Below are 26,759 nucleotides of genomic sequence, written 5' to 3'. Positions count from 1 at the left end.
TTACCTTTGCCCCAAACCCAGTGGCCTTCCTCGCTGGCCAACACATGCCTCTGTTCCGTTGCGGCCACATCCCGTGGTCTGGACGTTTCTCTCGACCCGTGATCTGGACGCTTCTCTCGACTGCCGCCATCTTCCTCCCCAGGGATTCCCGCCTCTGGCGTCGGGAAGACACATTCGGATGGTTTCGGCCGGAGCCCCACTCCGCTTGGTCGACCTGGAGCCTCTTCCGTCGCCGCCAAGAGGTCGTCGGCTTCGGGTGCTGGGTACCCCCGTCTGTAACCGCTGCTCGGTTGATCTTCGCCTCCTGGTGGTCGCGATGAGCGGCCTGTGCCTCGGGGGTCTGCAAATGGATCTGCACCTCTTTCCCCTTCCCCCTCTCTCTCTCCCCTTCCCCCTCTCCCCCCTTCCCCCCTCTCTCTCCCCCCTTCCCCCTCTCTCCCCTTCCCCCTCTCCCCCCTTCCCCCTCTCTCTCTCCCCTTCTCCCTCTCTCCCCTTCCCCCTCTCTCCCCTTCTCCCTCTCTCTCCCCCCTTCTCCCTCTCTCCCCTTCCCCCTCTCTCCCCTTCCCCCTCTCTCCCCTTCCCCCTCTCTCTCTCCCCTTCTCCCTCTCTCCCCTTCCCCCTCTCTCCCCTTCTCCCTCTCTCTCTCCCCTCCCCCCACTCTCCTCTCACTCCTTCAGGAGCAGGCCATTGGGAAAAGCATAATTCGGTCAGGCAGAGTCAGCATGGATTTATGAAGGGGAAGTCATGTTTGACTAAGTTGCTGGAATTCTTTGAGGATGTAACCAACAGGGTGGATAAAGGGGAACTCATTTTAAGAGTGGAAGCAAGTCTTCCTCGATTCCGAGGGACTGCCTCTTGCAATGTCTGTCAGATTGTAATGTTTGTAGCTCCACATTGAGGATGTGGACGTATTGTGTACTGCAAGTGCAGAGTTAATAATAAACAGAATTCGGCGGGTTTCCGGAGACTTCCGAGAGAGCTGCGCGCCATGTTAGGAAGCTGTGTGTGCTGTGCCCTGTGAATATATCACACCGATGCTGATGATGTTCGAGACAAAGAGTGAGAGAGAAAGAGAAAGTCAGGTTGAGAGATTGAGTGAGAAGGAAAAAGAGTAAGGGAGAGGCAGAATCCCATTCGGCCCATCGTATCCACGCCGACCGGCCAAGAGCAACCCAGCCTCATCCCACTTTCCAGCTCGAGGTCTGTGGGTTATCGCACTTCAAGTTCTTTTCAAATGTGGTCATCTTTTAACTTGGACAAAAAGGTTCCAGGGTCAGTCTGGGAGCTGTTTAATATTTATAGTTAAAGCTCCTGTTAATTGAAAATATGATCCAATTTTGAGTAGGCCCAAGTAAGATTTGAACCCACGACCCCTGGTTTACTTGACCAGTGCTCTAACCCCTGAGCTATGGAGCCACCTGCCCTGGGCTGTGGGTCACTCCTCAGTTAGTGCTGTGTGTTTGAAGAATGAGGAGGGGTCAGTGAAACGCTCAGATTGTGTCTCATCCCCCAGACTCCTGCCTCCGTCTCTTCAATATTCACCTCTCAACATCGATATATCGGGTCTTTCACGTAGTAAAACATCCCAAGGCAACTCAGTCACACTCTGCCTCAATCTCTCTGTCTCTCTGTCTCTGGCTCTCTCTCTCACTCCTGCTCCTATTTCTTGTGTTGTTATGATTGTTCAGGGATGAATCACCCAGTCTCAGAGCCACCCGTATATAACCCGATATTTCACACTTCCTGCTTTATTCCCAGGATGTGATGAAGGGTAAAATGAACCAGTTGGGGTTTTTACCCATAATGCATCCCTCAGCGATGTGTTTGACCCCTGAGAGACAGATCGATAGATCGATAGACAGACAGACAGACAGACAGACAGACAGACAGATAGATAGATAGATAGATAGATAGATAGATAGATAGATAGACAGACAGACAGACAGACAGACAGATAGATAGACAGACAGACAGACAGACAGACAGATAGACAGACAGATAGACAGACAGACAGACAGATAGACAGATAGATAGATAGAACAAAACAGAGATTGATACACAGCACTAACTGGGGAATGACCCACATGCCAAAACAGGTAGCTCCAATGCTCAGGGGATAAAGCCCTGGTTTGGTAAACCAGGGGTTGTGAGTTTAAATCTCAGTGGGGCCTACTCAAAATTAGCTCAGTATTTAAACTCACTGTCAATTAACAAGAGTCTTAATAATAAATATTAAACAGCTCTGTAATCAACCCAGAAACAACAGACTCCTATTTGCCCCCTTCACCAATCTTTCTCACTCTTTTATTCTTCTCTCTATCTCTCCGCTTCTGCCTTTCCCTTCATTCTCACTTTCTATTTTCCCCCCTCTCATTGCCAGTCGCTCTGTCTCTCTCTCTGCCCTTTATGTCTCTCTCTCTCTCTTTCTGTCTCTCTCTGTCTCTGCCATTCGGCCCCTCGAGCCTGTTAGAGAGGGTGCAGAAAATATTTACCAGCATTTGTAGGATCTTGCGGAGACATCGTTGGTGGTATTTCTCCAGCGACTTGAGGTGTCTGCTGTACATGGTCCATGTCTCTGAGCCATACAGGAGGGCGGGTATCACTACAGCCCTGTAGACCATGAGCTGGGTGGTAGGTTTGAGGGCCTGGTCTTCAAACACTCTTTTCCTCAGGCGGCCGAAGGCTGCACTGGCGCACTGGAGGCGGTGTTGGATCTGGTGGTCAATGCCTGCCCTTGTTGATAGGAGGCTCCCGAGGTTTGGGAAATGGTCCACGTTGTCCAGGGCCACGCGTGGATCTTGCTGACTGGGGGGCAGTGCTGTGCGGCGAGGACAGTTTGGTGGAGGACCTTTGTCTCACGGATGTTTAGTGTAAGGCCCGAGCTCTCGTACGCCTCAGTAAATACATTGACTATATCCTGGAGTTCAGCCTCTGAATGTGCGCAGACTCAGGCGTCGTCCGCGTACTGTAGCTCGACGACAGAGGTTGTGGTGGTCTTGGTGATCATCGATTCCATTCATGCCGCTTCAAAGGGTACGTTTGCAAGGGCTGTGTAACAATAGGACACCTCCAACGTATGTGCAGGCGAGCTGCAAACCCTGCTAATCCTGCAAACCATCATGTTGCAGAGGAGGACAGATCCACGGCGGAACACGATGAACCAGAGCCTCAGACCGAGGAGGCAGAGGCTCCAAATCTTTCTCTGCCCTCCCCATCTACACAACCTGTTCTACATTTTTATCTTGTTTTCCCCATCTCTCACTCATTCCCCTCTCTCACCCTCTGCCTTCTCCCCTTTCTCCTTCCTCTCTCTCTCCCCTTCCCGCTCTTACACACTCGTTACCCTCTCTCTCGCTCCTTCCCCCCTCTCTCTAACTCCTTCACTTTTCTCTCTCCCTTTCCTCTCTCCTCTTCTCGTCTCTCTTACACACTCTCTCCCCTTCCAAATCCCTCTCTCCCTTCCCCATCACGACCCGTTCTACATCTTTTCACCCCTCTCTCCCTTTCCCGCTATCTCGTTTTCCCCGTCTCTCACTCATTCCCCTCTCCCTCCTTCCCCTTCCCTCACCTCACCCTCTCTCCTTCCCCCGCTCTCCCCTTCCCTCACTCACACCTTCCCCACTCGCTCCCCCTTCCACTCTCTCTCTCTCCCCGTCCCCTCCCTCTATCGCCCCTTTCCCTCCCTCTATTTCCCCTTTCCCTCTCTCTTCCTCCCTCTCTCTCCCCTTCCCCACTCTCTCCCCTTCTCCTCTCTCTCTTTCCCCTCCCCCCTCTCTCCCCTTTCCCTCTCTCTTCCTCCCTCTCTCACTTCTTCCCCACTCTTTCCCCTTCCCCCTCTCTCTCACTCCTTCCCCACTCTCTCTCCTTCCCCACTCTCTCCCCTTCCTCCTCTCTCTCACTCCTTCTGTTATGTATGTAAACCTGTAATTACCATGTCTAACCACCAGAGGGCTTATCCCGTGGAGTCCAAAGGGAGCCCACAATCCCTTGGGAGCACCTGTATATAAAGAGGCCTCACAGGCTGGAGAGGCACTCTGAGATCTGCACTAAAGGACTACGGTCACACTTACTTTGAGCTTGCAGCATCTAGTCTGACACTTTTTTCAAGACATAACAACAGGCGACGAGATACAGATGACGAACCCCAATGCAACAATGCGGAGAACTGTGGGCATCCTGGAGAAATTTTCGAAGGGAGTAGTTTGGGAAACCTTCGTGGAACGACTTGAGCAATACTTTGTGGCCAACGAGTTGGAAGAAGAAGCGAGCACTGCCAAACCAAGGGCGATCCTCCTCACCGTTTGTGGGCCATCAACATATGGCCTCATGACAATCCTGCTCGCTACAACGAAACCCACAGACAAGTCGTACGATGAGTTGTGCACACTGGTCCGCGAGCATCGGAACCCGAAGGAAAGCGTTCTGATGGCGAGGTACCGGTTCTACACGTACAAGAGGTCTGAAGGCCAGGAAGTGGCGAGTTATGTCGCCAAGCTCAGGGGCCTTGCAGGACATTGCGAAATTGAAGGACACTTGGACCATATGTTCAGGGACTTCTTTGTACTTGGCATTGGCCATGAAGTAATACTTCACAAACTTTTGACTGTACAGACCACAACCTTGAGTAAAGCCATAGCGATAGCCCAGGCGTTTATTGCCACCAGTGACAATATCAAACAAATTTCCCAGCACACTAGTGCTGCTACAAGTACTGTGAACAAAGTAACGTTGTTTTCGAATCGAAATGTACAGGGCAAGCCCCACATGCCTGTAGCTGCACATCCGCAGATGACTCAGAGTCCGCCATCAAGGGTGATGAATACAAGGCCATTAACACCTTGTTGACGCTGCGGGGGTGATCATCGATTCCATTCATGCCGCTTCAAAGGATACGTTTGCAAAGGCTGTGGAACAATGGGACACCTCCAACGTATGTGCAGGCGAGCTGCAAACCCTGCTAATCCTGCAAACCACCTTGTTGCAGAGGAGGACAGATCCACGGCGGATCATGATGAACCAGAGCCTCAGACCGAGGAGGCAGAGGTATATGGGGTGCACACATTTACCACAAAGTGTCCCCCGATAATGCTGAAGGTTGAATTAAATGGGCTCCCGGTGTCCAGGGAGCTGGACACGGGCGCGAGCCAGTCCATAATGAGCAAAAAGACTTTCGATAAGTTGTGGTGCAACAAGGCTTCAAGGCCAGTCCTGACTCCGATTCGTACCAAACTTAGAACGTACACAAAGGAACTGATTCCCGTAATCGGCAGTGCTACCGGAAAGATCTCCTACGATGGAGCGGTGCACGATTTACCACTGTGGGTGGTACCGGGCGATGGCCCCACGCTGTTCGGCAGGAGCTGGCTGGGAAAGATACATCCGTCGACGACACCTCATGTGCCCAGGTCCTAAGCAAGTTCCCCTCGCTGTTCGAACCAGGCGTCGGGAAGTTCCAAGGAGCAAAAGTGCAGATCCATTTAATTCCGGGGGCGCGACCCATCCATCACAAGGTGAGAGCGGTACCTTACATGGTGAGAGAGAGGGTGGACATTGAGCTGGACAGGCTGCAACGAGAGGACATCATTTCGCCGATCGAATTCAGTGAGTGGGCCAGTCCGATCGTTCCAATCCTCAAGGGAGACGGCACCGTCAGAATCTGTGGTGATTACAAAGTAACGATCAAACGTTTCTCCCTGCAGGATCAATACCCGCTACCAAAGACAGATGACCTATTTGTCACGCTGGCCGGGGGTGAAAACATTCACGAAGCCGGACTTGACCTCGGCCTACATGACGCAGGAGCTGGTGGAATCTTCGAAAGGCCTCACCTGCCTCAACACGCACAAAGGTTTTTTCGTTTACGACAGATGTCCGTTTGGGATTCGATCAGCCACGGCGATATTCCAGAGGAACACGGAAAGCTTGCTGAAGTGGGTCCCGTGCACCGTGGTCTTCCAGGACGACATCTTGGTTACAGGTCGGGACACCGTCGAGCATTTGCAGAACGTGGAGGAGCTCCTTAGTCGGCTTAATCGTGTGGGGCTCGGGCTGAAATGCTCGCAGTGCGTTTTCCCTGCGCCTGAAGTGGAGTTCCCGGGGAGAAGAATCGCGGCGGACGGCATCAGGCCCACCGATTCGAAGACGGGGGCAATCGAGAAGGCACCGAGACCACGGAACGTGACGGAGCTGTGGTCGTTTCTAGGACTCCTGAACTATGTTGGTAACTTCTTACCGGGTCTTGGCACATTGTTAGAACCCCTGCACCCTCCACTGCGTAAGGGAGATGAATGGGTCTGGGGTAAAAGCCAAGAAAATGCCTTTGAGAAAGCTAGGAAGCTGTCATGTTCAAACAAATTGCTTGTGTTGTACGATCCATGTAAACGTTTGGTACGAGCATGTGATGCGTCGTCGTACGGGGTCGGGTGTGTATTGTAACAAGCGAATCAATTTGGGAAATTGCAACCGGCTGCTTATGCAACCAGAAGTCTGTCTAAGGCCGAGAGGACCGACAGTATGATCGAGAGAGAAGCGTTAGCGTGTGTTTACGGGGTAAAGAAAATGCATCAATATCTGTTCGGGCTCAAATTTGAATTGGAAATCGACCACAAGCCGCTTATATCCCTCCTTTCTGAAAATTAGGGGATAAATACGAATGCATCGGTCCGCATCCAGAGATGGGCGCTCACGTTGTCCACATACAACTACACCATCCGCCACAGAAAACTGTGCCGATGCTCTCATTGCCCACCACGGGGTGGAGATGACACAGCCCGCAGATTTAGTTATGGTAATGGAAGCATTTTCTTTCCGACAGATTCCCCCTCTCTCTCACTCCTTTAGGAGCAGGCCATTGGGAAAAGCATGATTCGGTCAGGCAGAGTCAGCATGGATTGATGAAGGGGAAGTCATGTTTGACTAATTTATTGGGATTCTTTGAGGATGCAACAAACAGAATGGATAAATGGGGACTCAGTTTTCAAGTGGCAGCAAGTTCTCCTCCATTCCCAGGGACTGCCGATGATGATGATGTTAGAGACAGACAGAGAGTCAGGTCGAGAGATTGAGTGAGAAGGGAATAAGGCAGAAACCCATTTTGGCCCACTGTATCCACACCCACTGACCAAGCCTAATCCCACTTTCTAGCTTTCAGTCTGTGTATCTGCAGGTTACAGCACTTCAAGTACAATCAAAATGTGGTAATCTTTTAATGTGGACAAGACAGTGCTTGTAGTTCCAGGGTCAGTCTGGGAACTGTTTAATATTTATAATTACATCCTTTGTTAATTAACAGTGAATTTAAATACTGAACTAATTTTGAGTCGGCCCCAGTGAGATTTGAACCCACAACTCTTGGTATGATTAGACCAGTGCTCTAACCCCTGAGCTATGGGGTCACCTGGCCCCAGCTGTGGATCATTCCCCAGTTAGTGCTGTGTGTTTGAAGAATGAGGAGGGGTCAGTGAAACGCTCAGATTGTGTCTCATCCCCCAGACTCCTGCCTCCGTCTCTTCAATATTCGCCTCTCAACATCGATATATCGGGTCTTTCACGTAGTAAAACATCCCAAGGCAACTCAGTCACACTCTGTCCCAATCTCTCTGTCTCTCTCTGTGTATCATTCTCCGTCTCCCGATCTCTGTCTCTCTCTCTCTCTCTGTCTCTCGATCACTTTCTCTCTGTCGCTCACTGTCTCTCGAGCCGGAAGGGTTTAGAGAGGGGGAAGGGGAAAGTCAGAAGGGAAAGGAGAGAGGGAGTCTGGGGGATGAGACACAATCTGAGCGTTTCACTGACCTCTCCTCATTCTTCACACACACAGCACTAACTGGGGAATGACCCACAGCCCAGGGCAGGTGGTTCCATAGCTCAGGGGTTAGAACACTGGTCTAGTAAACCAGGGGTCGTGGGTTCAAATCTCATTGGGCATACTCAAAATTAGCTCAGTATTTAAATTCAATGTCAACTAACAAGAAATGTAATTATAAATATTAAACAGCTCCAAGATTGTTCCTGAGACAACAGGCTCCCCTCTCCTCCTTCTTGTGTCTCTTCGACTCTCTCTCCCCTTCCAAATCTTCCTCTCCCTGACCCATTCTACATATTTTTCTCGCTTTCCCCGTCTCTCACTCATTTCCCTTGCCCCTCCCTCGCCACAATCATTATCTCTCCCCATCCTGTCCCCTTCCCCCTCTCTCACACTTCTTTCTACATTCTACCCAATATAAACGAGAAGTGATCCAAAACTCGGCTGCCCCGTGTCCTAACTCGCACCCAGTCCCACTCACCCATCACCCTCTGTGCTCACTGCCCCCGTGTCCTAACTCACACCCAGTCCCACTCACCCATCACCCCCTGTGCTCACTGACCCCGTGTCCTAACTCGCACCCAGTCCCGCTCACCCATCACCCCCTGTGCTCACTGCCCCCGTGTCCTAACTCGCACCCAGTCCCGCTCACCCATCACCCGCTGTGCTCACTGCCCCGTGTCCTAACTCGCACCCAGTCCCGCTCACCCATCAACCCCTGTGCTCACTGCCCCGTGTCCTAACTCGCACCCAGTCCCGCTCACCCATCACCCCCTGTGCTCACTGCCCCGTGTCCTAACTCGCACCCAGTCCAGCTCACCCATCACCCCCTGTGCTCACTGCCCCGTGTCCTAACTCGCACCCAGTCCCGCTCACCCATCACCCCCTGTGCTCGTTGCCCCCGTGTCCCAACTCGCACCGAGTCCCGCTCACCCATCACCCCCTGTGCTCACTGCCCCGTGTCCCAACTCGCACCGAGTCCCGCTCACCCATCACCCCCTATGCTCACTGCCCCCGTGTCCTAACTCGCACCGAGTCCCGCTCACCCATCACCCCCTGTGCTCGCTGCCCCGTGTCCTAACTCGCACCGAGTCCCACTCACCCATCACCCACTGTGCTCGCTGCCCCCGTGTCCTAACTCGTACCGAGTCCCACTCACCCATCACCCCCTGTGCTCGCTGCCCCGTGTCCTAACTCGCACCGAGTCCCGCTCACACATCACCCCCTGTACTCGCTGACCCCGTGTCCTAACTCGCACCGAGTCCCGCTCACCGATCTCCCCCTGTGCTCGCTGCCCTACATTGGCTCCCGGTTAAGCAATGCCTCGATTTCAAAATTCTCATCCTTGTTTACAAATCACTCCATGGCCCCTACACCCCTCCCTATCTCTGTAACCTCCTCCAGCCCCACAACCCTCCCTATCTCTGTAACTTCCCACAACCCTCCCTATCTCTGTAACTTCCCACAACCCTCCCTATCTCTGTAACCTCCTCCAGCTCATGCATCCCTCCCTATCTCTGTAACCCCACAATCATTGAATGGCGGAGCAGGCTCAAGGGGCTAGATGGCCTACTCCTGTTCCTAATTCTTATGTTCTTATGTCCTTATGTCTGCACTCCACTAATTCTGCCATCTGACCATCCCTGATTATAATCGCTCCACCATCGGTGGCTGTGCCTTCTGTTGCCTGGGCCCCAAGCTCTGGAACTCCCTCCCTAAACCTCTCCGCCTCTCTACCTCTCTTTCCTCCTTCATGACTCTCCTTAAAACCGACCTCTTCACCTGCGCTAATTTCTACTTTTGTGGCTCGGTGTCAAATTTTTATCCCATAATCCTCCTGTGGAGCACCCTGGGACGTTTCACTACGTTAAAGGCGCTATATAAATATACATTATTGTTGGTGTTCCCTCTGTCTCTCCTCTTCCCCGTCTCTCTCTCACTCCTTCCCCTCACTCTCACCTTCCCTCTCTCTCACTCCTTCCCCTCACTCTCCCCTTCTCTCTCTCTCACTCCTTCACCTCACTCTCCTCTTCCCCGTCTCTCTCTCACTCCTTCCCCTCACTCTCCCCGTCTCTCTCACTCCTTCCCCTCACTCTCCCCTTCCCTGCCTCTCACTCCTTCCCCTCACTCTCCCCTTCCCTCTCTCTCACTCCTTCCCCTCACTCTCCCCTTCCCTCTCTCTCACTCCTTCCCTCACTCTCCCCTTCCCTCTCTCTCACTCCTTCCCCTCACTCTCCCCTTCCCTCTCTCTCACTCCTTCCCCTCACTCTCCCCTTCCCTCTCTCTCACTCCTTCCCCTCACTCTCCCCTTCCCTCTCTCTCACTCCTTCCCCTCACTCTCCCCTTCCCTCTCTCTCACTCCTTCCCCTCACTCTCCCCTTTCCTCTCTCTCACTCCTTCCCCTCACTCTCCCCTTCCGTTTCTCTCACTCCTTCCCCTCACTCTCCCCTTCCCTCTCTCTCAATCCTTCCCCTCACTCTCCCCTTCCCTCTCTCCCACTCCTTCCCCTCACTCTCCCCTTCCCTCTCTCTCACTCCTTCACCTCACTCTCCTCTTCCCCGTCTCTCTCTCACTCCTTCCCCTCACTCTCCCCGTCTCTCTCACTCCTTCCCCTCACTCTCCCCTTCCCTGCCTCTCACTCCTTCCCCTCACTCTCCCCTTCCCTCTCTCTCACTCCTTCACCTCACTCTCCTCTTCCCCGTCTCTCTCTCACTCCTTCCCCTCACTCTCTCTCTTACTCCTTCCCCTCACTCTTTGCTTCCCTCTCTCTCACTCCTTCCCCTCACTCTTTGCTTCCCTCTCTCTCACTCCTTCCCCTCACTCTCCCCTTCCCTCTCTCTCACTCCTTCCCCTCACTCTCCCCTTCCCTCTCTCTTCCTCTAATAGAGCCCCACCTAGTGGACTACCGATGTAATAACAACTACTGACACGCTCCTCTCTCTCTCCATCTCACACTCTCCCTCTCTCCTCTTCCCCCTCTCTCACTCGCTCCTTCCCTAACGCTGTCCCTTTCCTCCGCTTTCTCCCCTTCCCACTCTCTGCTCCTCTCTCTCCACTCACTCCTCAATCTCTCTCCTCCCTCTCTCTCTCTCCTTTCCCTTCTGACTTTCCTCTTCCCCCTCTCTCACCCCTTCCGGCTCGAGAGACAGTGAGCGACAGAGAGAAAGTGATAGAGAGACAGAGACAGAGAGATTGGGACAGAGTGTGACTGAGTTGCCTTGGGATGTTTTACTCCGTGAAAGACCCGATATATTGATGTTGAGAGGCGAATATTGAAGAGACGGAGGCAGGAGTCTGGGGGATGAGACACGATCTGAGCGTTTCACTGACCCCTCCTCATTCTTCAAACACACAGCACTAACTGGGGAATGACCCACAGCCCAAGGCAGGTGGCTCCATAGCTCAGGGGTTAGAGCACTGGTCTAGTAAACCACTGGGGCCTACTCAAAATTAGCTCATTGTTTAAATTTACTGTCAATTAACAAGGGGTTTAATTATAAATGTTAAACAGCTCTGAGACCAACCCTGGAACAACAGACTCCTGTCTCTCTCTTCCCCATCATGACCTGTTCTTCATCTTTTTCCCACGATCTCGCTTTCCCAGCGCTCACTCATTCCCTGCCTGCCCGCTTATCCCCTTATCGGTTAAGAAACTGTCTATTTCTGTCTTAAATTTATTCAATGTCCCGGCTTCCACAGCTCTCTGAGGCAGTGAATTCCATAGATTTACAACCCTCTGAGAGAAGAAATTTCTCCTCATCTCAGTTTTAAATGGGCGGTCCCTTATTCTAAGACCATGTCCCCTAGTTCTAGTCTCCCCCATCAGTGGAAACATCCTCTCTGCATCCACCTTGTCAAGCCCCCTCATAATCTTATACGTTTCGATAAGATCACCTCTCATTCTTCTGAATTGCAATAAGTAGAGGCCCAACCTCCTCAACCTTTCCTCATAAGTCAACCCCCCTCATCCCCGGAATCAACCGAGTGAACCTTCTCTGAACTGCCTCCAAAGCAAGTATACCCTTTCGTAAATATGGAGACCAAAACTGCACGCAGTACTCCAGGTGTGGCCTCACCAATACCCTGTATAACTGTAGCAAGACTTCCCTGCTTTTATACTCCATCCCCTTTGCAATAAAGGCCAAGATACCATTGGCCTTCCTGATCACTTGCTGTACCTGCATACTAACCTTTTGTGTTTCATGCACAAGTACCCCCAGGTCCCGCTGTACTGCGGCACTTTGCGATCGTTCTCCATTTAAATAATAACTTGCCCTTTGATTTTTTTCTGCCCAAGTGCATGACCTCACACTTTCCAACATTATACTCCATCTGACAAATTTTTGCCCACTCACTTAGCCTGTCTATGTCCTTTTGCAGATTTTTTGTGTCCTCCTCACACATTGCTTTTCCTCCCATCTTTGTATTGTCAGCAAACTTGTCTACGTTACACTCAGTCCCTTCTTCCAAGTGGTTAATATAGATTGTAAATAGTTGGGGTCCCAGCACTGATCCCTGCGGCACACCACTAGTTACTGGTTGGTAACCAGAGAATGAACCTTTTGTGTTCCGAACACAGATGAGACTGCACACAGGGAGGTTAAAGTAACAGTGACCTCAGTCTTTATTAAGACACTCCAGAGTGAGGAACAGGCCTTAGGGCCCGGCTGAAATACCATGCTCCCAAGGGATGCTGGGATCCCTTGGGACTTCAGGGGATGTGCTCCCTGGTGGCGGAAGATGGGAGTGCATGCTTTACAGATACACAACAGAACCATCTATTCTTCTCTCTCCCCTTCCCTCTCTCAGTCCTTCCGCTCTCTCTCCCCCCCTTAAGTCTATCTCTTCATCCCTGCTCTTTCCCCCTCCCCCTCTCTCTCTCCCCTTCCCCTCCCACATTACCATTCCCCTCGCTCACTCCCCTTCCCCTCTCTCTCTCTCTCTCCCCTTTCCTCTCGACTGTCATTCTCCCCCCACTCCTTCCCATCTCTCTCCTCCCTCCTCTATCTTGCCTCTCTCTCCCCTCCCCCTCTCTCCCCCCTCTCTCCCCTTCCCCCTCTGCTTTTTCACTCTCCCTTTCACTCTCCCTCTCCCCTTCCACTCTCATCCCTCCCCTCCCTCCAATCTCTTTCTTTACCATTCTTTTCCGATTCTCCCCTTCGCCCTCTCTGTCTCCCCTTCCTTTCTCTCTCCCCTGCCTCCTCCCTCTCTCGTCTTCCCATCTCTCTCCCCTTCCCGTCTCTCCCCTCCCCCTCTCCTTCTCTCCCATTCCTCTCTCTCTCACTCCGTCTCCCTCTCTCTCCCCTTCCTCTCTTTCCCCTTCCCCATCTCTCTCACTCCTTCCACGCTCTCTTTTCCCTTCCCCTCTCTTTCCTGTTCCTTCCCCTGTAACTCCTCAAACAGGAGGCTCCATAGCTCAGGGGTTAGAGCTCTGGTCTTGTGAACCAGCGGTCATGAGTTCAAATCTCACTGGGGCCTCCTCAAAGTTAACTCAATATTTAAATTCACCCTCAATATAAGGTTATTAAACAGCTTTGAGACTGACCCTGGAGCAACAATCTCCTTTTGTCTCCAGTAATATCGCTCTCACTTCCCATTCTGCATCTTTTTCCCGCGATGGAGCTTTCCCCGTCCCTCACAGACTCCCCTCCCCCTCTCTCCCCCACCCTTTCACTCTCTCTCTCTCCGTCCCCTCTCTTTCCCCTCGCCCCTCTTTCTCTCTCCCTTTCCCCTTCACTTCTCTTTCCAACTCCTCCATGATCACCTTCCCCTTCCTGCCTCTCTCTAACCCTTCCCTTTTCTCGCTCTCCACTTCCCCTCTCTCCCCTTCTCTCTCACTTTCATTCACCGCGCACTCCTTCCCTCTCTCTCCTTCCTCCTCTATCTTCCCTCTCTCTCCCCTCCCCCTCATTCCCCTACCCACTCTCTCCACCCTCTCTCCCCCTCCCCCTCTGCCTTTTCACTCTCCCTTTCCCTCTCCCCTCCCCTCTCTCTCCTCCCCTACCTCCTCTGTCTCTCCCTTTTCCCTTTCTTTTCAGATTCTCCCCTTCACCCTCTCTTTCCCGTTCCCATCTCTCCTCTCCCCATCTCTCTCCTCTCCCCCTCTTTCTCTCGCCTTCCCTTCTCTCTCTTCCTCCATGTCTCCCCTTCCCCCTCTCTCTCAGTCCTTCCCCTCTCTCTCATTCCTTCCACTCTCTCTCCACTTCCCCTCTCTCTCTCACTCCTTCCCCCTCTCTCTCCCTTCCCCTCCATCTCATTCCTTCCACTATTTCTCTCAATCCTGACCCCTCTTTTTCTCTTTCCCCCCTCTTTCCCCTGCCACACCGCTCCCTTGCCCCTCTCTTTCTCCCCTTCCCTCTCTCTTCCTCCCTGTCTCCCTTCCCTCTCTGTCCCCTTCCCTCTCTCACTCCTCCCCACTCTTCCCCTCCCCCTCTCACTCCTTCCACTCTCTCCCTCCCTTCCTCACTCTCTCTTGCCTCTCTCCCTCCCTTCCACACTCTCTCTCTCTCTCTCACCTTCCCCTCTCTCTCACTTTCTGCTCCCTCTCTTTCCCCTTCCCTTCCTCTCTCACTCCTTCCACGCTCTCTCTCCCCTTTCCCCTCTCACTCCTTTCCCTCCCTCTCTTTCCCCTTCCCCCTCTCTCTCACTCCTTCCCCTCTCTGTCTCCTCTTCCCCCTCTCTCTCACTCCTTCCCTCTCTCTCTCACTCCTTCCCCCTCTCTCCCCTAAACATCTCTCTCCCCTCGCCCCCCTCTCTCCCACTCCTTCCCCTCTCTCTCCTCCCATTCCACACTCTCGCTCTCCATCCCCTCCCTCTCTTTCCCCTCCCTCTGCACTCCTTTTTCCTTCCCCTTTCTTTCCTGATTCTTCCCCTGTTTGTGTTGGAACAGGTGGCTCCATAGTTCAGGGGTTAGAGCACTGGTCGAGTAAACCAGGGGTTGTGGCTTCAAATCTCACTGGGGCCTATTCAAAGTTAACTCAGTATTTAAATTCACTGTCAATTAACAAGGGATTTAATGAAAAATATTGACCAGCTCTGAGACTGACCCTGAAACACAAAGTTCTCCTATTCTCCTTTCTCCCTCTCTCCCGATCTTCCCCATCACTACACATTCTGCCGCTCTCCCCATTTCTCTTTTTATCACTCATTCCCCTCTCTCTCCCCTTCCACACTCTCCCGTTTCCCTCTCTCTCCTCTACCCATTTCCTCCAATCTCTCTCCCTCTGCCCTCTCTCATTCCTTCCCCCTCTCTCCCCTTAACATCTCTTTCCTCTTCCTTCCTCTCTCTCCCCTTCGCTCCTTTCTCCCTCCCACCCCTAACCCTCTCTTTCCCTCCTTCCACTCTCTCTCTCTCCATCTCATCCCTCTCTTTTCCTTTCTTTCTCACTGTCTCTATTCCCTCTCTCTCACTCCTTCCACTCTCTCTCTCCCTTTCCCCACTCTCTCCCCTTCCCCCTCTCTCTCACTCCTTCCACTCTCTCTTTTCCCTTGCCATCTCTTTCCTGCTCCTTCCCCTGTCTTTTCCAGGGCAGGTGGCTCCACGTTTTACTACGTGAAAGACCCGATATATCGATGTTGAGAGGCGAATATTGAAGAGACGGAGGCAGGAGTCTGGGGGATGAGACACAATCTGAGCGTTTCATTGACCCCTCCTCATTCTTCAAACACACAGCACGAACTGGGGAATGAACCACAGTTTTTTGAGTAAACCAGGGGTCGTGGGTTCAAATCTCACTGGGGCCTACTCAAAATTAGCTCATAATTTAAATTCACCGTCAATTAACAAGGGTTTTAATTATAAATATTAAACATCTCTGAGATTGACCCTGGAACAACAGGTTCCCCTCACACTTTTCCCTGTCTCTCTGCTTTCCAGATCACGACCCATTCTGCATTTTTTTTTACTCCTCACTCACTTTCCCGCGATCTCACTTTCTCCATCTCTTTCTCCCCTTTCCCTCTCTCTCTCCCCTTCCCTTCTCTCTCCTTCCGCTCCCTCCCCTCACTCCTCTCTCTCCCTCTTTTGCCTTTCTTTTCAGATTCTCCCCTGCTCTCTCTCTCTCCCCTTCCTTTCTCTCTCCCCTGCCTCCTCCCTCTCTCGACTTCCCATCTCTCTCTCCTCCCCCCACTCGCTCTCTCCCATTCCGCTCTCTCCCATTCCCCTCTGGCTGACTCCTTCCACCTCTCTCTCCCATTCCCTCTCCCACTCATTCCCCTCTCTCCTTCCTTTTACAACTTCCAAGCACTAATCTCTCTCACAGAGCCGACACAGACACGATGGGCCGAATGGCCCTCCTTGTGTGCTGTAAGATTCTGTGAATGTTCAGGGATGAATCACCGAGAATGATTATTCGGGCCTCACCTCCTTGTTAACAATAGTAAGATGTAAACAGGAGCTGGTGTTACAGGTGGCTCCATAGCTCAGGGGTTAGAGCACTGGTCTTGTAAACCAGGGGTCGTGGGTTCAAATCTCACTGGGGCCTACTCAATTTTGGCTTCCGTTACTGAATTGACCGTCAATCGACGACAGGCTGACACCATCAACAGGAACCACTCACTCCGCACTTTATAATCTGCCCACAGCACTTTCACTTCCCACCCCCAGTCTGTATCCCACCTTTTCCACATCCAGTCTCAGAGACACCGATATATCATCGACTCATAGAAACTTACAGCAGGGAAGGAGACCATTTCGGCCCATCGTGTCCGCACCAGACGACCAAGAGCTATCTGCTGGGCAGGGCCACATAGTCCGCATGTCCCAGACACGAGACTCCCCAAAGCAAGCGCTCTACTCGGAACTCCTTCACGGCAAGCGAGCCAAAGGTGGGCAGAGGGAACACTCTCAAAGCCTCCCTGATAAAGTGTAACATCCCCACTGACACCTGGGAGTCCCTGGCCAAAGACCAGTCCACCCGGAGTGGAGAAAGTGCATCCGGGAGGGCGCTGAGCACCTCGAGTCTCGTCGTCGAGAGCGTGCAGAAACCAAGCGCAGGCAGCGGAAGGAGCGTGCGGCAAACCAGTCCCACCCTCCCCTTCCCTCAACGTCTATCTGTCCCACCTGTGACAGGGACTGTGGTTCCCCTATTGGACTGTTCAGTCACCTAAGGACTCATGTTAAGAGTGGGAGCAAGTCTTCCTCGATTCCGAGGGACTGCCTATGATGATGATATGATCCCAGCCTGATCCCACTTTCCAGCTCTCGGTGCGTAGCCCTGTAGCTTACGGCACTTCAAGTGCACATCCAAGTACCTTTTAAATGTGGTGAGGATTTCTGCCTCTACCACCCTTTCAGGCCGTGAGTTCCAGACCCCCACCACCCTCTGGGTGAAGGAATGGAGGTCTCCCCTCAGCCTCCTCTGTTCCAAAGAAAACAACCCCAGCCGATCCAATCTTTCCTCATCGCTAAAATTCTCCAGTCCCGCCAACATCCTGGTAAATCTCCTCTGCACCCTCTCCAGTGCAATCACATCCTTCCTGCGATATCCTGACATTTCCCAGTTCCTGCCTTCGCTGGTTTTAGGCTCAAGATGCGGCAATGGACACAAGATGATCCAGTTGGGATTTTCCACAAATAATGAATCCCACGGCCACATCTGTTTGACCCTCGGAGGGCACTCTGTAAAGTCACCAAATTTATTAAATGCACACCTTACCCCCGCCCTGTGGTTACGCTCGAACTGTACACAACACTGGTTAGGCCACAGCTGGAGTACTGCGTGCAGTTCTGGTCACCACATTACAGGAAGGATGTGATTGCACTGGAGAGGGTGCAGAGGAGATTTACCAGGATGTTGCCGGGACTGGAAAACTTTAGCCATGAGGAAAGATTGGATAGGCTGCAGTTGTTTTCCTGGGAACAGAGGAGGCTGAGGGGAGATTTAATTGAGGTGTATAAAATTATGAGGGGCCTGGATAGAGTGGATAGGAAGGACCTATTTCCCTTAGCAGAGGGGGTCAATAACCAGGGGGCACAGATTTTAAAGTAATTGGGGGGAGGTTTAGAGGGGATTTGAGGGGAAATGTCTTCACCCAGAGGGTGGTGGGGGTCTGGAACTCACGGCCTGAAAGGGTGGTAGAGGCAGAAACCCTCACCAAATTTAAAAAGTACTTGGATGTACACTTGGAGTGTCATAACCTACAGGGCTACGGACCCAGAGCTGGAAAGTGGGATTAGGCTGGGTAGCTCTTGGTCGGCCGGTGTGGACACGATGGGCCGGAATGTCCTCCTCCCGTGCTGTAAATGTTTATGATTCACTGATTCTCTCTCTCACTCCTTCCCACATTCTACCCGTCGTAAACTAGAGGTGATCCAAAACTCGGCTGCCCCGTGTCCTAACTCACACCGAGTCCCACTCACCCATCACCCCCTGTGCTCACTGCCCCGTGTCCTAACTCGCACCGATTCCCACTCACCCATCACCCCCTGTGCTCACTGCCCCGTGTCCTAACTCACACCCAGTCCCACTCACCCATCACCCCCTGTGCTCACTGCCCCGTGTCCTAACTCACACCCAGTCCCGCTCACCCATCACCCCCTGTGCTCACTGACCCGTGTCCTAACTCGCACCCAGTCCCACTCACCCATCACCCCCTGTGCTCACTGACCCGTGTCCTAACTCGCACCCATCCCCGCTCACCCATCACCCTCTGTGCTCACTGCCCCCGTGTCCTAACTCGCACCCAGTCCCACTCACCCATCACCCTCTGTGCTCACTGCCCCCGTGTCCTAACTCGCACCCAGTCCCACTCACCCATCACCCCCTGTTCTCGCTGACCCCATGTCCTAACTCGCACCCAGTCCCACTCACCCATCACCCCCTGTTCTCGCTGACCCCATGTCCTAACTCGCACCCAGTCTCGCTCACCCATCACCACCTGTGCTCACTCCCGTGTCCTAACGCGCACCGAGTCCCGCCCTCCCATCAGCCCTGTGCTCATTGCCCCGTGTCCTAACTCGCACCGAGTCCCACTCACCCATCACCCTCTGTGCTCACTGCCCCGTGTCCTAACTCGCACCGAGTCCCACTCACCCATCACCCCCTGTGCTCACTGCCCCGTGTCCTAACTCGCACCTCGTCCCACTCACCCATCACCCCCTGTGCTCACTGTCCTGTGTCCTAACTCGCACCGAGTCCCGCTCACCCATCACCCCCTGTGCTCACTGACCCCGTGTATTAACTCACACCCAGTCCCACTCACCCATCACCCCCTGTGCTCGCTGCCCCGTGTTCTAACTCGCACCCAGTCCCACTCACCCATCACCCCCTGTGCTCATTGACCCGTGTCCTAACTCACACCCAGTCCCGCTCACCCATCACCCCCTGTGCTCACTGCCCCGTGTCCTAACTCGCACCCAGTCCCACTCACCCATCACCCCCTGTGCTCACTGACCCGTGTCCTAACTCGCACCCAGTCCCGCTCACCCATCACCCCCTGTGCTCACTGCCCCGTGTCCTAACTCGCACCGAGTCCCGCTCACCCATCACCCCCTGTGCTCACTGCCCCCGTGTCCTAACTCACACCGAGTCCCACTCACCCATCACCCCCTGTGCTCACTACCCCCGTGTCCTAACTCGCACCGAGTCCCACTCACCCATCACCCACTGTGCTCACTGACCCCGTGTCCTAACTCGCACCCAGTCCCGCTCACCCATCACCCCCTGTGCTCACTGACCTACATTGACTCCCGGTAATGCAACGCCTCGATTTCAAAATTCTCATCCTTGTTTACAAATCTCTCCATGGCCCCTACACCCCTCCCTATCTCTGTAATCTCCTCCAGCCCCTACACCCCTCCCTATCTCTGTAACCTCCAGCCCCTACACCCCTCCCTATCTCTGTAACCTCCTCCAGCCCCTACACCCCTCCCTATCTCTGTAATCTCCTCCGGCCCCACAAGCCTCCGTATCTGTGTAACTTCCTCCAGCCCCTACACCTCTCCCTATCTCTGTAACCTCCTCCAGCCCCTCGCCCCTCCCTATCCCTGTAACCTCCTCCAGCCCCACAACCCCCCGAGATCTCTGTAACCTCCTCCAGCCCCTACACCCCTCCCTATCTCTGTAACCTCTTCCAGCCCCTACACCCCTCCCTATCTCTGTCACCCCCTCCAGCCCTACACCTCTCCCTATCTCTGTAACCTCCTCCAGCCCCTACACCCCTCCCTATCTCTGTAATCTCCTCCGGCCCCACAAGCCTCCGTATCTGTGTAACTTCCTCCAGCCCCTACACCTCTCCCTATCTCTGTAACCTCCTCCAGCCCCTCGCCCCTCCCTATCTCTGTAACCTCCTCCAGCCCCACAACCCCTCCCTATCTCTGTAACCTCCTCCAGCCCCTACACCCCTCCCTATCTCTGTAATCTCCTCCAGACCCACAACCCCCCGAGATGTCTGCACTCCTCGAATTCTGCCCTCCTGACTATCCCTGATTATAATCGCTCCACCATCGATGGCCGGGCCTTCTGTTGCCTGGGCCCCAAGCTCTGGAACTCCCTCCCTAAACCTCTCCGCCTCTCTACCTCTCTTTCCTCCTTCAAGACGCTCCTTAAAACCAACCTCTTCACCTGAGCTAATTTCTACTTTTGTGGCTCGGTGTCAAATTTTTATCCCATAATCCTCCTGTGGAGCACCTTGGGACGTTTCACTATGTTAAAGGCGCTATATAAATATACATTATTGTTGGTGTTCCCTCTGTCTCTCCTCTTCCCCGTCTCTCTCTCACTCCTTCCCCTCACTCTCCCCTTCTCTCTCTCTCACTCCTTCCCCTCACTCTCCCCTTCCCTCTCTCTCACTCCTTCCCCTCACTCTCCCCTCCCCTCTCTCTCACTCCTTCCCCTCACTCTCCCCTTCCCTCTCTCTCACTCTTTCCCCTCACTCTCCCCTTCCCTCTCTCTCACTCCTTCCCCTCACTCTCCCCTTCCCTCTCTCTCACTCCTTCCCCTCACTCTCCCCTTCCCTCTCTCTCACTCTTTCCCCTCACTCTCCCCTTCCCTCTCTCTCACTCCTTCCCCTCACTCTCCCCTTCCCTCTCTCTCACTCCTTCCCCTCACTCTCGCCTTCCCTCTCTCTTCCTCTAATAGACACTCACCTCGTGGACTGTCGATGTCATGACAACTACTGACACACTCCTCTCTCTCTCCTTCTCTCTCTCTCTCTCTCTCCCCTTCCCTGTCCCTTTCCCCCGCTTTCTCCCCTTCCCCACTCTCCGCTCCTCTCTCTCCACTCACTCCTCAATCTCTCTCCTCCCTCTCTCTCTCTCTCTCCTTTCCCTTCTGACTTTCCCCTTGCCTCTCTCTAACTCCTTCCAGCTCGAGAGACAGTGAGCGACAGAGAGAAAGTGATGGAGAGACAGAGAGAGAGCGTAAGAGAGATATAGTGAGCGACAGAGAGACTGAGAGATTGGGACAGAGTGTGACTGAGTTGTCTTGGAATGTTTTACTACGTGAAAGACCCGATATATCGATGTTGAGAGGCGAATATTGAAGAGACTGAGGCAGGAGTCTGGGGGATGAGACACAATCTGAGCGTTTCACTGACCCCTCCTCATTCTTCAAACACACAGCACTAACTGGGGAATGACCCACAACCCAGGGCAGGTGGTTCCATAGCTCAGGGGTTAGAGCACTGGTCTAGTAAACCAGGGGTTATGAGTTCAAAGCTCCCTGGGGCCTATTCTAAAGTAGCTCAATATTTAAGTTCACTGTCAATTAACAAGGTCTTTAATTATAAATATTAAACAGCTCTGAGACCGACCATGGAACTGCAAGTTCTCGTCTCGCTTACACTGTCTCTCCATCTGCCTTTGCTATTTTACATCCTTTTACCCCTCTCTCCCTTTTCCGCTATCTCACTGTGATATATTCACAGAGCATAAGCACACACAGCTTCCAACATGGCAGGCAGCTCTCTCGGAAGCCTCCGGAAATCTGCCTGGTTCTGTTTATTATTAACTATGCAGTTGCAGTACACAATACGTCCACATCCACAGTGTGGAGCTATAAACATTACAAGCTTACAGACATTGCACTTCTCCCTCCTTAATGAAGAAGTTATTATAACAAACATCATACATAACTTTCATGTTTATACATAACACAGGATATAAACTTATTCTTTTTTCCATATTTACAAATTTAACTTTACCACTTGTTTTCTGTTTCGAAGAGGATTTCTTCGCTCTTGAACAGAACCTTCCAAACATGGTGTCGATTTCACACTCATTCGAGGCTCATGCTGAAGAACGTTTTCCTCACGGAATTTCCTTGATTTTCATTTGAGCTCACTCTAACTTCAGGCTCTTTGTTTTCCTGACTCGGACTCAGACTTTCATTCTGATTCTCTCCTGGATTTGTTTCCAGTACATTGGATTTAGGATTTGCTACTGGTGTATCAAAACTATCTGATAAGTCAGAAATAATTGAATCATTCCCACCTTCAACTCCTTCCATGTCTGTACGTAAAATATGATCAATATGAACAAACCTAACCTGCCCATTATCAAACATCCTTACCAAATATGTGCGCGGACCACATATCTTCATCACTCTTCCTGGTAACCACTTTAACCATTTATGGTGATGGTTCTTCACTCTCAACTTCTGGTTCAATTTCACACTTCTCTCTTTTACTCTACCTCTATCATGCTTCTCTTTCTGTCTTAATTGTGTCTCTTCTACGGACTGTGCCAAATTTGGCTTTAACAACGAGAATCTGGTTCGTGGCTGTCGTTTGAGAAACAACTCTGCTGGTGTTCGACCAGTAGTTGTATGAGGAGTATTTCAATATGTAATCAAAAAATTAACCAATTTGTGATCCAATGACAATTGTCGTTTCCTTGGATTTGGATCTAACATTTGTTTTGTGAGGGCACGTTTTACAATTTGTACAGTGCGCTCTGCTGCACCATTCGAAGCAGGATGGTATGGTGGAACCTTGGTATGTTTCACACCATTTTTGCTCGTGAATTGTGCAAATTCTTCTGAACGAAATTGTGGTCCAGTATCTGAAACAATTTCTTCAGGGAGGCCAAATGAAGAAAATAATTTTCGTAAAATGTCCACTGTTTTACTTGTTGTTATTTTCCACATTGGAAACACCTCGACCCACTTCGAATGGCTATCAATCACAATGAACAATTGTTGTCCTTCTAACTCAGCAAAATCAATATGTAGCCTTTGCCACACCCTGGGAGTGGGTGCATTCCTAATTGCATCCAGCTTTCCCATGGTTGGATGTAAACCATCTTTGTCTACTCTGTACCCTAAGTACTCCACTGAGTTTTTAAATAACTCACACTTACGAGCAGACACGCGCACTCTGTGCTTCTCAAGCCTTTTGAGGACTTCATTCAATATGTTATTGTGAATTTGTCTATTTGATGCTGAAATTCGTATGTCATCTAAATAACATACTAACCCTTCAATACCTTGCAAAATCTGGTTCATCACCCCTTGGAATATGGCAGGGGCGGAAGACACTCCAAACGGTAGCCTATTAAATTGATTTCGGCATAGATGAGTATTTATAGTCAAACATGACTTGGACTCCTCATCTCGTTCAAGCTGGAAATCACGCAATTTGTCGATGTACAGCGACTCCGCTATTACACTCACGGATGCACCCGTGTCAATTTCCATTGATATCTCTCACTCCATCCACTCTCTCTCCCCTTCCCCCCATTCCCCACTCTCTCTCTCCCCTTCCCCCTCTCTCTCACTCCTTGCACTCTCTCTTTTCCCTTCCCCTCTCTTTCCTGTTCCTTCCCCTGTCTTTCACAGAGTAGGTGGCTCCATAGCTCAGGGGTAAGAGCACTGGTCTTGTAAACCAGGGGTTGTGGGTTCAAATCTCACTGGGGCCTACTCAAAATTAGCTCAGTATTTCAATTAACAAGGGCTTTAATTATAAATATTAAACAGCTCCAAGACCAACTCTGCAACAACAGGCTCCCTTCCCCCTCTCCTCTTCTCGATTCTCTTTCCCCTTCCAAATCTCTTTCTCCCTTCCTCATCACGACCTGTTCTATATCTTTTTACCCCTCTCTCCTTTCCCGCTATCTCGCTTTCCCCGTCTCTCACTCATTCCCCTTTCCCCCCTTCCCTTGCCTCACCCTCTCACTCCTCTTGCTCTCCCCTTTCCTCTCTACTTTCATTCTCTCCCCACTCCTTCCTCTCTCTCCTTCCTCGTCTATCTTACTTCTCTCCCTAACCCCTCTGTCCGCTAACCACTCCTTCCCCCTCTCTCCCCTTCCCTCTCTCACTCCTTCCACTCTCTCCCCACCATTCCAGACACTCTCTCCACTTACCCCCTCTTTCCTCTCCCCCTCTGACTCTCCCTTCCCCTCACTCTTCCTACCTGTCTCCCCTTCCCTCTCTCTCACTCCTTCCCCTCTCTCTCCCCTTTCCCTCTCTCTCTCCTCTCTCTCTCTCCCCTTCCCTGATACGTCCTTACTGCACAGTATAAATGCACACGAGGCCCATGCTTGAGAGAAGGTCAGTCTGTGACCTGTCCTTTATTCCACAGCACTCAAGTGATGGAAGTGGGTGGAGCTTCCACTTTTATACCTGAAGATCCAGGTTAGGAGTGTCTCCCACAAGTTCACCCCCTTGTGGTCAATGTTCTCATAGTGTACAACTTTGGTCAGATGAGACATGGGTTAAAATGCTGGTTGAATAAATGACAATTCCCCTCTCTCTTCCTCCTTGCACTCTCTCTTTTCCCTTCCCCTCTCTTTCCTGCTCCTTCCCCTGTCTTTCTCAGAGCAGGTGGCTCCATAGCTCAGGGGTTAGAGCACTGGTCCAATAAACCAGGGTTGTGAGTTCAAATCTTACTGGGGCCTACTCAAAATTAGTTCAGTATTTAAGTTCACTGTCAATTAACAACGGTATAAATATTAAACAGCTCTGATACCGACGCTTGAAAAACAGGCTTCTCTCTACCCTTCCAAACCTCTCTCTTCCTTCCCCATCACAATCTGTTCTGCATCTTTTTACCCTCTCTCCTGCTATCTCTCTTTCCCCATCTCTCACTCCTTCCCCTCTCTCCCCTCACTCTCTATCCTTTCACCTATCTCGCCCCTTCTGCTCTCTCCTTGCTGATCTTTCTCCTCTTCCCCCTCTCTCTCAGCTTCCCCCCTCTCTCCCTCTCCTTCCCCCCTCGCTCCCCATTCTGCTCTCTCTCCCTTCCCCCTCTCGCTCACTCCTTCCTCTCTCCCTTTTCATTTTCTCCCCTCCTCGCTCTATCTTCCCTCTCCTTCTCCCTCCCTTCACCTGTCTCCATTCCCCTCCCTCCTGACTTGCTCTCCTTCCCTCACTCTCGCTCCCCCCTTTCCCATCAGACTCTCCCCCTCCCCATCTCAACAATTCTCCCCTTCTCCCTCTCTCCCCTTCCTCCGCTCTGCACAGAAAGAGAGAGACAGTGAGAGAGAGAGAGAGAGAGATCGAGAGACTGAGAGACAGAGAGAAAGAGAGAGAGACAGAGAGATTGAGGCAGAGTGTGACTGAGTTGTTTTGGGATGTTTTACTACGTGAAAGACCCGATATATCGATGTTGAGAGGTGAATATTGAAGAGACGGAGGCAGGAGTCTGGGGGATGAGACACAATCTGAGCGTTTCACTGACCCCTCCTCATTCTTCAAACACACAGCACTAACTGGGGAATGACCCACAGCCCAGGGCAGGTGGCTCCATAGCTCAGGGGTTAGAGCACTGGTCTAATAAACCAGGGGTTGTGGGTTCAAATCTCACTGGGGCCAACTCAGAATTAACTCAGTATTTAAATTAGCAAGGGCTTTAATTGTAAATATGGGTCAAATACTTTATTCAGATGGAGAGTGACAGAATTAATTCAGAGATGCGGATTTGAAGTTCAGGAAAGATAACTTTGATGGTGTGAGATATGTGAATAGACTGGCCAGTGATCCTTAAAGGGTTGATGTTGGATTGACAATGGCCAACATTTAAAGATCACATGGATGAACTCCAACAATTACACATCCCTGTCTGGAGTAAAAATATAATGGGGAATGTGGCTCACAAGGGAAATGAAGGATAGTGTTAAATCCAAGAAAGAGACATATAAATTGGCCAGAAAAAGCAGCAAACCTGAGGACTGGGAGAATTTTGTAATAGAGGAGGACAAAGGGTTTAACCAGGAGGGGGAAAATAGAGTATGAGAGGAAGCTTGCAGGCAACATAAAAACTGACTGCAAAAGCTTCCAAAAAGATTAGTGACGACAAACATAGATCCCTTGCAGTCAGATTCAGGTGAATTTATAATGGGGAACAAAGAAATGGCGGACCAGTTAAACAAATACTTTGGTTCTGTCTTCACGAAGGAAGACACAAATAAGTTTCCGGAAGTACTGGGGGACTGCGGGGGGGGCTCCAGTGAGAAGGGGGAACTGAAGGATATCCGTATTAGGTGGGAACTTGTGTTCGGGAAATTGATGGGATTGAAGGCTGATAAATCCCCGGGGCCTGATAGTCTGCATCCCAGAGTACTTAAGGAAGTGGCCCTCAAAATAGTGGATGCATTGGTGATCATTTTCCAACAGTCTATCGACTCTGGATCAGTTCCTATGGACTGGACGGGTAACTAATGTTATGCCGCTGTTTAAAAAAGGAGGGAGAGAGAAAGCGGGTAATTATAGACCGGTTAGCCTGACATCGGTAGTGGGGAAAATGATGGAATCAATTATTAAACATGAAAAAGCAGCACATTTGGAAAGCAGTGACAGGATCGATCCAAGTCAGCATGGATTTATGAAAGGGAAATCATGCCAGACAAATCTTCTCGAATTTTTTGAGGATGTAACTCGTAGAGTGGACAAGGGAGAACCAGTGGATGTGGTGTATTTGGACTTTCAAAAGGCTTTTGACAAGGTTCCACACAAGAGATTAGTGTGCAAAATTAAAGCACATGGTATTGGGGGTAATGTATTGATAGAGAACTGGTTGGCAG

General features: G+C 51.5%; 5 non-coding genes across 5 annotated transcripts; all 5 read left to right on the top strand.

Annotated features, from left to right (window-relative positions):
* Positions 1-13,206: 13,206 nt before the first annotated feature.
* On the top strand, positions 13,207-13,279 carry trnat-ugu (transfer RNA threonine (anticodon UGU)). The gene has a single exon. It is a non-coding gene; the product is annotated as a tRNA-Thr (tRNA).
* Positions 13,280-16,211: 2,932 nt separating this feature from the next.
* On the top strand, positions 16,212-16,284 carry trnat-ugu (transfer RNA threonine (anticodon UGU)). Its single transcript has one exon. It is a non-coding gene; the product is annotated as a tRNA-Thr (tRNA).
* A 7,300-nt stretch (positions 16,285-23,584) lies between these two features.
* On the top strand, positions 23,585-23,657 carry trnat-ugu (transfer RNA threonine (anticodon UGU)). Its single transcript has one exon. It is a non-coding gene; the product is annotated as a tRNA-Thr (tRNA).
* Positions 23,658-24,563: 906 nt separating this feature from the next.
* trnai-aau (transfer RNA isoleucine (anticodon AAU)) lies at positions 24,564-24,635 on the top strand. The gene has a single exon. It is a non-coding gene; the product is annotated as a tRNA-Ile (tRNA).
* An 843-nt stretch (positions 24,636-25,478) lies between these two features.
* Positions 25,479-25,551, top strand: trnai-aau (transfer RNA isoleucine (anticodon AAU)). The gene has a single exon. It is a non-coding gene; the product is annotated as a tRNA-Ile (tRNA).
* The last annotated feature ends 1,208 nt before the right edge of the window (positions 25,552-26,759 follow it).

This window comes from Pristiophorus japonicus, unplaced genomic scaffold (assembly GCF_044704955.1).
Source record: "Pristiophorus japonicus isolate sPriJap1 unplaced genomic scaffold, sPriJap1.hap1 HAP1_SCAFFOLD_288, whole genome shotgun sequence".
NCBI classification, from domain to species: domain Eukaryota; kingdom Metazoa; phylum Chordata; class Chondrichthyes; family Pristiophoridae; genus Pristiophorus; species Pristiophorus japonicus.
Note: the sequence above shows the minus strand (reverse complement) of the source record. Positions and strands in the feature narration are given on the sequence as shown.